Source organism: Corvus kubaryi, unplaced genomic scaffold, assembly GCF_017639235.1.
Source record: "Corvus kubaryi isolate FWS band 111438036 unplaced genomic scaffold, C.kubaryi_AGA036_p1.0 37384, whole genome shotgun sequence".
NCBI lineage: Eukaryota > Metazoa > Chordata > Aves > Passeriformes > Corvidae > Corvus > Corvus kubaryi.
Window position 1 is genome coordinate 4264648 of NW_024581126.1, and position 10105 is coordinate 4274752.

The window sequence follows — 10105 nt, forward strand, 5'->3', positions numbered from 1 at the left end:
CTGGTAAAAATTATTAGTGTGGCCCTTCATCCTGTGAGAACAGAAGCTTAGGTGGTCCTTACACTACATGATCATTTTCTTGCCTTGTTCCCTTAAGGAACAAAAGGAATCTTGTTCAAGGAAGGATGGCTGCACTTTGAAATAGCAGGAGGAAGTTGAGGGGGGAAGGTTAATGTACAGGAGATGTGTGTAGAAATGCAATTTGAGAGGAAAGAACATCAGTAACTGTGAACAAGATTATGGAATGACAGAAGCGAAGGGAGAAATAGAAGCTAAAGAGAAGTTGAGTAGATAGAGGTGAAGGAAGATGGGAAACGAAGGGAAGAAAGTAATGAAGACAAGTGAAGATTTCTAGGAAGTTTGAAATATTATAACAGATGGAAAACTCATGGAACCCCAGAAGGGGTCAGTTTAACAGAGGAGTGGAATTTGGTAAAATACAGTGTTTCAACTGTTCTTTTGCAGCTAAAAGTATCTCAGAAGTCCAAATGGGGAAGGACATCTGTGTTTGAAAAAGAAAGATTTTTGTTGTTTTTTTTATTATTCTGCTTCCATGGTGTTTCCCAGCAAAGAATTCAACTTTATTATTTTTTCTGAAGTATGTCTTTATCTGGATTATAAAGTGTTGAGGCTCTTTCAAGTCTAAAAAAGGGAATGGTTTAATGTCCAGTGTTCTAGAATATTATCTGCGATAAACATTGTCCCCAAATACACAAATCTGTGTATACTTGTTTCTCTCTTGCCTGGCCTCAGATAATTCACTCTACTTCTTCTGTGTTTTTACCCCTTAAAAAATCTGTAACAAAGTTGTAGTGTTTATATGTCACAGCTGCTTGCTCTAACTCAGCTAGCCAGTCTAGAAAACACCTTCTCCTCCCTTTTTATCTCTCTCCACCTCCCTTGACAAGGAACTGTTACTAGTTGATTTTTTTTTATTTGAACCCTATACATCCTCCCAGTTTGCCACTTTCTCTGTCAGCAAAAAAACAAGCAGCCTCTTTTATCTTCTTTGACTTTTATCTGTTCTCTGTTCTCTAAGCTATGACCTAGAAGAAAAAACAGTCATTACTTAAATTCACATTTAGGTGAAAGATCAGACAACACCTGTGCTAGCAGTCCATCTTTGATACAAGCTCACGTGAGAGCATGAGAGTACAGCTTTCAGTGATGTTGCTGAGAGGATTGTCATTAGTGAAAGCAAATAGAAATTATAGGAAATCCTTTTCTGGAAGAGTGGTGGTTCCTTCATTTGTTATCAAGAATTTGAAAAATGAATGGGAAAATATTTAGTGATTCAAAGCCACCACCTGGGGTACTTCTAGTATTCAACCATAAACTCTAATACAACCCTGACAACCTGAAGAGTATTTTGTGTGAGCACAACCACATAAAATGATGCGGGGTTTTGGGTTTTCTTCATGTAGTAAGGTACCTACATTAAAAGGACTTAATCCTGAGAAGTGCTGCAACAGTGGTAAGCTTCAGTTCTACCTCTCTGCAGTATCAGTCAGGCAGCTGCTCTGCTGGAATCCCAAAATATTAGAACTTGAAAAGTTTCTGCTTCTGCCTGGGATTAAAAGATTAAAATTCCTCTCTTGCTCTTATCCAAATTTTCTCGAGCTACCTCAACAAATCATTCCCCAAGGTTTAATTAGTACTAAGAGAACAACTGCCTTTGCTGTGTAATGAAGCCACCTAGAGCAGTTACAACTCTCCCATCCCAAAACAAAAACTCTTTGCTATCTCATGCAGTCATGCATATTGCCCTCCTCCTCTACAGTGCACCTGTACACATCTATCAAACACATAAGTCTAACCTTGTCTTCTATATGTAATATTAATCACTAAATGTAGTTGATTTATTTTAGTGTAGGACTTTTCTAAACCATCTTTCATTCTAGGACTTTTACAACATCCGACTTGAAGGATTTTACATGTCTCCCATATCCTTTAATTTTAGCAAATAATTTTTTGTCATTAACCTGCTATTAAGAGTGGCTTAATCACTAGTCCTCATTTGCAGTATGCAATGAGCTAAGAGTGGAAATAGTGAATCAACATCAAAGCAGGATGTTACTTGGAGAAAAGGTATTTCATTAAATAAAATGAGCAAAATATTTGGGGGGTTTTCTTGTGAACAAAAATAAGAAATGCTGCATTGTTTTGTCAACTCAAAGATGCACAGAATCATCCAACAGAAGTTACATTGCCTTTCATCAATTTTAATGCAGCTTGTAGCTGTAAAACTCTGCAGCATACAGATGAAGGAGTCTGGGCACATCAGTATGCTAAATCATAAGCAGTCTATTCCCATTCCACATCATTTGTTTAAACTTTAGGTGCCAGATCAACCTGCAGAAACTGAATGATGTGTAAAATTTGTTGCTCTTTGAAAACTTCGATGAAGTTTTTCCTTATATGTTTGCAATCAGTTAATAAATTTTATAGTAGCTGTGGTTGGAAAATATTGCTGAAAACAATGTTTGGTCAATTATTAGCAGCTTTGGACAGGTTCTACCTGTTAAGTAACTATCAAGAAACAATGAACACACACGCTAATGCATTTTTTCATGTTTTTAAACTTAAATGTTTCTAAAAACTTCATGAGAAATTACAATACTGTAGAATGCTGCTTCTTTTAGTAGCAAAATAGTTTTCTAATTCCTGGTTATGGAGTTAAAGGCTGGTGTTGTTGACTGCCTCAGATAAGAGTTTCAACCCAAAAGACCGCTCTTAAACTTTACCTTCCCTAGGTAGGAATTCTCTGATACAAATAAATGACTACGGTTACTACACCTCTGCAGATTTGCTGCAAAATTTGTATCACGGGATGAGTCATCTGATGCAAATGCGTATCTGGTAAAGAATCTACAAATCTGTATTTCTTATTCTTAATGTTACTGTTATCAATATATGGACCACTTGCTTGGGGTTTTAGGAAAAACCCTTTAAGAAAAACTGAGTTCAGACTCTCTTTAATTCTTTCCTTCATTCTACTTGTACTGATTGTCTTGGATTTTACTAGTAACAAAAGAAAGTTATTAAATCAGACACTTAAAATACATATTTACTCTTAATTGACTTTAAAGCCCATTGACTTCAACTAATTAAAACATAAATTGTACTTATTTTTATTTAAAATTAGCTTTAAATTACAATCTGTATTAGGTCATAGTCTCACAATTAAAAATAAATTTGGACATCTTTGCCTGATTTATGAAATAAAAATTTGGTCTTGCCAAAAACAAGATCAGGTTCTTGTGAAAAAACAAATACACATGGATTTCAGTCCAGCCTGACTAGGTTGCTATCTCATCACACATGTTCTGACAGTCAACTTCTAAATTCAACTGACTTCAGTGAGATGAAGTTTAAGCAATAATAGACACTTATGCTTTTGGAAGTTGAAGAAAAATGCTGCGATTCAAAGCCTTAAGAAAGCAATAGTAGACCATGTGTACATCTGTAAATGGATCATGTATTATAAGTATTTTTCAAAGATAAAGTTTGACACAGAAAAGCTGTCTGTTAAAACAGAGCAGTCACTTAACAGATTTTTTCCTGGTTTTGGCTTGTGGGGTTTTTTTTGACACTGTAGGTGTTACTGTCAGCTGACTCCGTGCCAATGGCAACAGTTTATCTGAACTAATAAAGAACCTGAAGAATTCTAATTTTAATTTAGCCTACAGGTACATGATGACCAAAATATCAGGATACAAATGCTGATTGAATGGTTCTTGACACTTTAAAAAAGCAAACAAAAAATATTAATAAAAAACCATAACAACTGTTCCACTTTGCCCCACGCCCACTTAACAAAAAACCGAAAAAATGGTGGCTAATATTGCTTATTGCTCATTTCAGCTCTGGTTGTCCATATATACATTTTTTCTTTCCTTTTCTTCAGTTTAGAAACCAAAGTACAAAGTTCCTGTTTGCTGCTGTCCTCAGTACTACTTGAAAATTCTTTTTTCTTTTGTTATTTCTTAAAGTGTGAAGAAAGAATAAGTCACCAGAAGTAAAATCAATCCTTTAAGTGTGTTTTCTGTAAGGAAACAGAAGATTTTTAACACAAAGGCCAGATATGCGCATCTACTATGTCACCTTGGATTTGTTAACTTGGTAAGTCTGCACTTAAATAAGTGCCTGTGAACACATATCTGTTACAGCAACAGAACACACATTGTTTTATTATTTCAATGTTAATGTACCACTGTCCCAAGGTCAAAAAATCCAGTCTTCATCCACAAGTCAATAGCAGGTTTTCTGCGTGTTTCCGCATTTTACAGATTTTTCTAAATTGCTTCTCCTACATGACAGTGCTCACCAGCCCCTTTAGGTTGTCACATTGGAGTACAGGCAGAGGAGTCTGAGCCATTCCAGTGTCATCTCAGCCATAACACATCCACTCATCCCTTCCAGCAACCGTGGGCTTTCTACTTTAGGCCTGATCTGAAGACCTGATCCTATTTTCTCCATTAAAACTGTCCCCCAATTACTAAAGTTAGGGAAATCTCAGTCATAGAAGAAAAGCAACTTTGCTTGGATGGCTGAAGTAGTTTTGATGGGACAATATTACAGCTGGTCCAAGTCTGGTGTATTTTGGACTGGAACCAAAAAGCCAAACCATGGATCCTTGTATGCTATTGTAATGCTTAATTGCAACAGACTGTGAGTCTTCTGTTCTGTGAAAGCATCTCACTGCAGAGCTGCTGTTTCAACAATAGTGAGTTAAATGAGCTTGCAAATGAGGTCTGCTAACAAATTGTACCCGTCAAGTTTCCATCATTCTTTAGCAGGTCATTGTACAGAATTTGGTCTCTCAATAGTCCAGCTTTGTGATTCTTACTGAAACTAATTTTTTTCCCCTTTGTCTTAATGGCTTCCTGAACAATTGAATTAAATTGTGCACCATGCCTGAAAGAAAATAAGGTAACACTCCCAAATCCCAAAATAATGCTCCGACTTTCACATTTTTTGCTGTGTTCTTTGTGGCCATGTTCATTCTTTGTTCATACTGGAGGTGTTTAGCGTTTGGGAAGGAACAAAGTAGGATCAGTTCTTAAAGGCATCATGATTTATGTCAGTGGGTAGCATTTGGGCAAGCATGAGTCTTTATTTTCAAGTTAGCTTTGAACCAAATGTTGACTGCTTCAGGTTTAAAAATGGTAAAATTATAGCTTTACTTTGGTAAAATTACAGTTTTACTTCAGTGCATCTGCTGATCACGGCTGGTATTGTCAGGAGTGACTTGTATCAGCTGCTCTGGTGTATAGCATTCTTTGAAAATAAAGTTAGCCTGTGTTTTTTGAACTGGAGTTCCACATATTTGCTATTTTTTCAGTTCGAGTTAGTGGTAGTGTGGGCAGAAGGGTGGTCAGCAAAATGGAGAGACAATCTACTCTCAAAAGGTAGTGCAGACTGGAAAGATAAGATTGTCAACACGAGAGTTTGCTTCTACCTCAGCCCTTCTAGCATGCTATCTGTGTGAACTGCTAGCCTCTAAAGAGTTAAAAGTGTTTGTTTCACAGGAAATTGGAAGAAATTTATGTGCGCAAGTGAAACTGAAAGGTCGAATGTGTGACTCATATCTATTGACAGATGGAATGAGCATAACATAAGAAGACAGTGACTAGAAAACAAGCAGGTTGTGTGAAAGTATTTTTAGAGACTAATTTCTACCCAGCTGTGTCTTCTATGAACAGAATAAGTTTGTGAAAGTTACCTAGAAGTTGCCTAATAGCTACCTAGTGACAATTAATTACATTGATATGCTTTGAATGGATAGTTCATCCCTTGGGATGAAAACAGAAAACTGTTTTATAACAGTTCTACCTGAGACTTAAAAGAAGGTAGGTAAACAAGAATTAAGAGAACATATAAGTTCCTAATAGTGCTCATAAACTTTTACATACCCACTTACTTTACCTCAATTCCCCTGTTGACTCCCACTTCTGTGCTCTTTTCCCCTCTCAACCTATCTTTTTTTCAGCTTAAAATATATCCAACTTGCTTGTTATATAATAATGACTCATACTTTCATTGGCTTAAACTTTACTCAATCTTTCTTTCATGTCATTTTTGTTCTTTAGTTGAGATTTAGCCTCTTCAGCTTTGGCTACTACATTGTGGGTTTTTTAGTAAATTCCACTGATATAGCTAGAAAAAATGATGCTGCAACTAAGTGTATAAAAATTATTTAGTAATATGAGGATAAAGACCTCAATATTTTACATGATATTTGCGTCTTGCTGGACAATGTATAGAAACCCATAAATGCTATATGGTGTTCAATAGTCTTCAGCAAATTTGGACCCAAATATAGATATAAGCCACACAATAAGGTACATGAGAGAGCTTATTTCCTTGTTGCCTGGAAAAGTAACTTGGGAACATAATGCAATATAGCATATATATTATTGGGCTTGTGTATTTTGTAGACCACGGTATTAAGTTCTGAAGCAATAAACTCCACTTAACTGCAATTTTTTTTTTTCTTTTTTTGCATTCATATACTATTTTGGCCAGATGATCACAATAAAGTACTTTACATACACCTGGAAAATTACAATAATGAGTGAGAACCTTATGGCATCAGGAAATGTGCTACTGCTGCCTTTGGTCTTATCAGGTGAAAGGAAGGGGGGAAGAACTTGTATTTCCATGGGCCATAAAGAACATTGGGGGATAGGATAGGGACTTTTTGTCCGGCTTGTGGAGCTCACTTTTCCTCTCCCCAAGCTGCTGGGCTTATTATAATTTTTTAAAATTAATTTTATTTATTTAAAGGCATCTCCACTTCCTAGGCTATTAGATGCTTTCCCTGGCATCCTGACTATAGGTTGGGCTCCAGTTTGCAGACCTCCTGCTCTATATCCAAGTGGAATAGTGAAAATACCACATAATGCAAACTGCTTAATTATTTCTGTTAAAGAGGTGAAATGGAAAAGAGGAGAGAGAACCATTTACCTCGAACTGGGATATTTCAGCAATGTCAAAATATGGATTTCTTTTTCAATCCTTTTTTTCTTTTGTTTTGATTTGTTTTTTTTTCTTTTTTGTGTGGGATCTCTACAGATATAAGCTACTGGTAGTAGAATATATGTTGCTAACAAGGTTCTCACAAGAGCCAGCAGGACAAGTGGAGCCTGTTGGAATTAAGCAAACATCTGATGTTCTCTTTTACGAGAAATGAAATCCACAGTACATTAATTCTACAAATGTACGTCATGCTAAATCACTGAGAAACAGTGTAGTTAGAATGGATAAATCCTTCTGTTAGTATGGCATGTTGCTGCAATTAGCATTTTCCCTGCACGATTATAAGATAAGATCTATAAAGGTGAAGAGCGTAACTTGTTCATTCGAGTGGGCGGCAGGGAGTGACAGTAAAAAATGCATGTATTGCAAGAGCTTTTTTGAGGTAGGTGTATGCATATGGTGATTCCATTTTCTATACTCCTTTCTCATCCAGTTATTAGTCTACTCCTCTTCTGGAGGTCATCCAAATATTAGCATCATATTTTCCTGCTTAGAATGGGAAACCCAAGGGGAGTAAAGAGTGTCTTTTGCAAATAATATAATATTCCTACAGGAATAATGTATTAGTGGAAATCTTTTATATGAAAATAAACGAATGATAGAAAATAAATCATGCAATTCACAGGCCAAATTTTGTAATTCCGGCTGATAAAAATACAATAGCAAGTTTATGAATGAAATTATCTCTTTTCAAGAACTACTCACTATCATCTCTATTTTAAATTATTGTTCTCCCAACACTGAGGAAAAAAATAAAAGGGTTTTCTATTTCCCATCTCTTTTATTTTTATTCTTAAAAAATAGTGTTTTCTCAGCTTTCCTTGAAAAATCTGTAGGAGAATACTGTTTCATATTTCAAATTTAAACTGAGACCTAAAATGCCATGTACAATTAGGACTTACTTTAAATAAAAGTAGAAACTGGCAGGTTACTATAAATGTAAAGATTACAGTAGTGGGTGCCTGAGATCTTTAAGATGAAGGGAATGTTCCAACTGCTGCTGCCAGTATCTGGTAGAATACATACCCTAACCACCTATCTTGAGAAGGGATGAATGGTCCAATGTGAACAAGAGAGATTGGTCCAGTATTTGATGTTAATCAATGCTCTTCCTCTGCTGTGGGGAGGTTTATGCTGATTTTTACAATTGATGGGAGGCAGATTGTTGGTGCTAACATACTTCTTTTCCCCTCCACAGTTGTGTAATCATTATTGGTGAATATAGAAAAGAGCCCCTACCTGGATTACTCTTTTCTGTGTTCTACCAAGATTTTCGCAGTTCTCTTTGTTTTGAAATCTTATGTGCATGATGTTTTATGAAATTCAAAATCTTCCATTTGTTTTAATTTCATTGAGCACTTAGTGACTTTGCAAAACCCTTGGAGTAGGTTCTGGCATTGTGATGAAATGGCAGTTTCCCCAGTCAATGGAAAAGTTGCAGGTGGTTAATAAGCAGTTTTTACACATCACTAAGAATATATGTTTCTTAAGTGAACAAGAAGAAAATACAATTATGATTTTGCAGATCTCTGAGTTTAGAAGAACTTATAGGTGGGAGGAGATCTTGGCTGTTTCTTCAGCAATGAAATCACTAAAAGTCTATTTCTTTTCTGCTTTAGATTTTCACTTTCTTCCCTTTTACGAAATTTGGAAAACTGTTCTTGATGCTACTATCTATACCTCTAATATGTCATTAAGCTCTGTGTCAGAGCACATCCTGACCTAAACTAAACCCACCACTAATAAGATGATTAAAACTGATCTCCATCTCTGTATAAAAAACAGCACAGGACCTGATCTGCAGCATTTATGTTTTGATTCTGCTTTTACTGAAGTCAGCACTTGTGCCTACTGAACGCCTTGGTATTGCATTTTATTTTGAAAATCAAGTATTCTGTTAATATGATTGTGCAATTCATGCATGTACCTTTGAGTTGAATCACCCAACTTTGGTCTGTGCCTGTGTTGCCATAGGACTGTTGAAATGGAAAAGGAAGAAACTGAGATGAAAAAATTAACCTCCATCTGAAGAGAATTAAATTTAATGGCCAGAAAGAGGTAGACATATGTTCCTACATCCATATGCATGCTTTTTGATGTTGTCAATCTTGCAATAGTCATCTCTTGTATCTTGTAGAGTCCTTCTTTCCCCTTTTCACCATTTTCTCCCCTGTCTGATGCATTAAATTACATAAGAATTTTTACCCTTTTAGCTAAAACTTGGTTAGTAGTCTTGCGTAAAAGCCAGGAAATGTAAGCATGGCAAATTTTTTAAATCCACAGTAGAAATACTGTAATTGAATTTTATTAGATGCTCTTCCTTTGTACAATGACATGTCCTCAGTATTCTGTTATAGGTATTGAAAACTTCACAAGTTACACTATCATTTCACAGGTGACAAGCATTCCCACACATTCCTTCAGGAATTTTTAGACTGTTACAGCTCTCATGAATAAAAAAATGGTGCAGACGAATTGATAGAATTTGTATTTAATTAATTGGTTATCCAAACATGCTTGTGTGCATCATCTCATAGCTATATGTAAAGGTACCTGGCTACTTAGATGAAGGTTACTGGTGACTAGGTCATATGCCTGAAAGTGAAAATGTGTTGATTCCCTTTTCCCCTTGCTTATCAAAGAGGATGGTGCAGTGCGTGATTGGACATCATTACACCAAAGATTTTTCTGTCTCTAATTAGTTTATTTATGTTTTTCTGAGAGCTTACCAGCTGTTGGTGTAGGAGTAGCACTGCATACTAATAGTACTTCTAACCTCTGTTGCTGCTTCCAGTGGGTTTAATCTGAGCGTTTACTCACCTGTACACACAGAAGTATTTTTGGAAAATTTATTGGGCTGTGGGGTAGGGGAGAGAAGGGCCTTCAGGTCCCTACAGACCCATCACAAAACTGCTACAAGTTTAAATTTGCGTGGTACTGAAGAGGACTGCAGACCTCTCGCAACTTTGTTCAGGATCATCTGTTATTGCTCTACTGTGCTTTTTAGAACAGTAACTGCCAGCCCTCCATGCTTTGTAGGTGTACAGCATCAAAAAATAAAGTA

General features: G+C 36.1%; 1 long non-coding RNA gene across 1 annotated transcript in view; it reads left to right on the top strand.

Moving 5' to 3' along the window:
* The window catches only part of LOC121668161, a 37925-nt gene extending 28832 nt beyond the window's left edge, over nt 1-9093 (top strand). The window contains exons 2-3 of the long non-coding RNA XR_006017279.1: nt 3993-4122; nt 9016-9093. This is a non-coding gene — a long non-coding RNA (uncharacterized LOC121668161). The remainder of the gene's footprint in view (nt 1-3992; nt 4123-9015) is intronic.
* Nucleotides 9094-10105: the final 1012 nt, after the last annotated feature.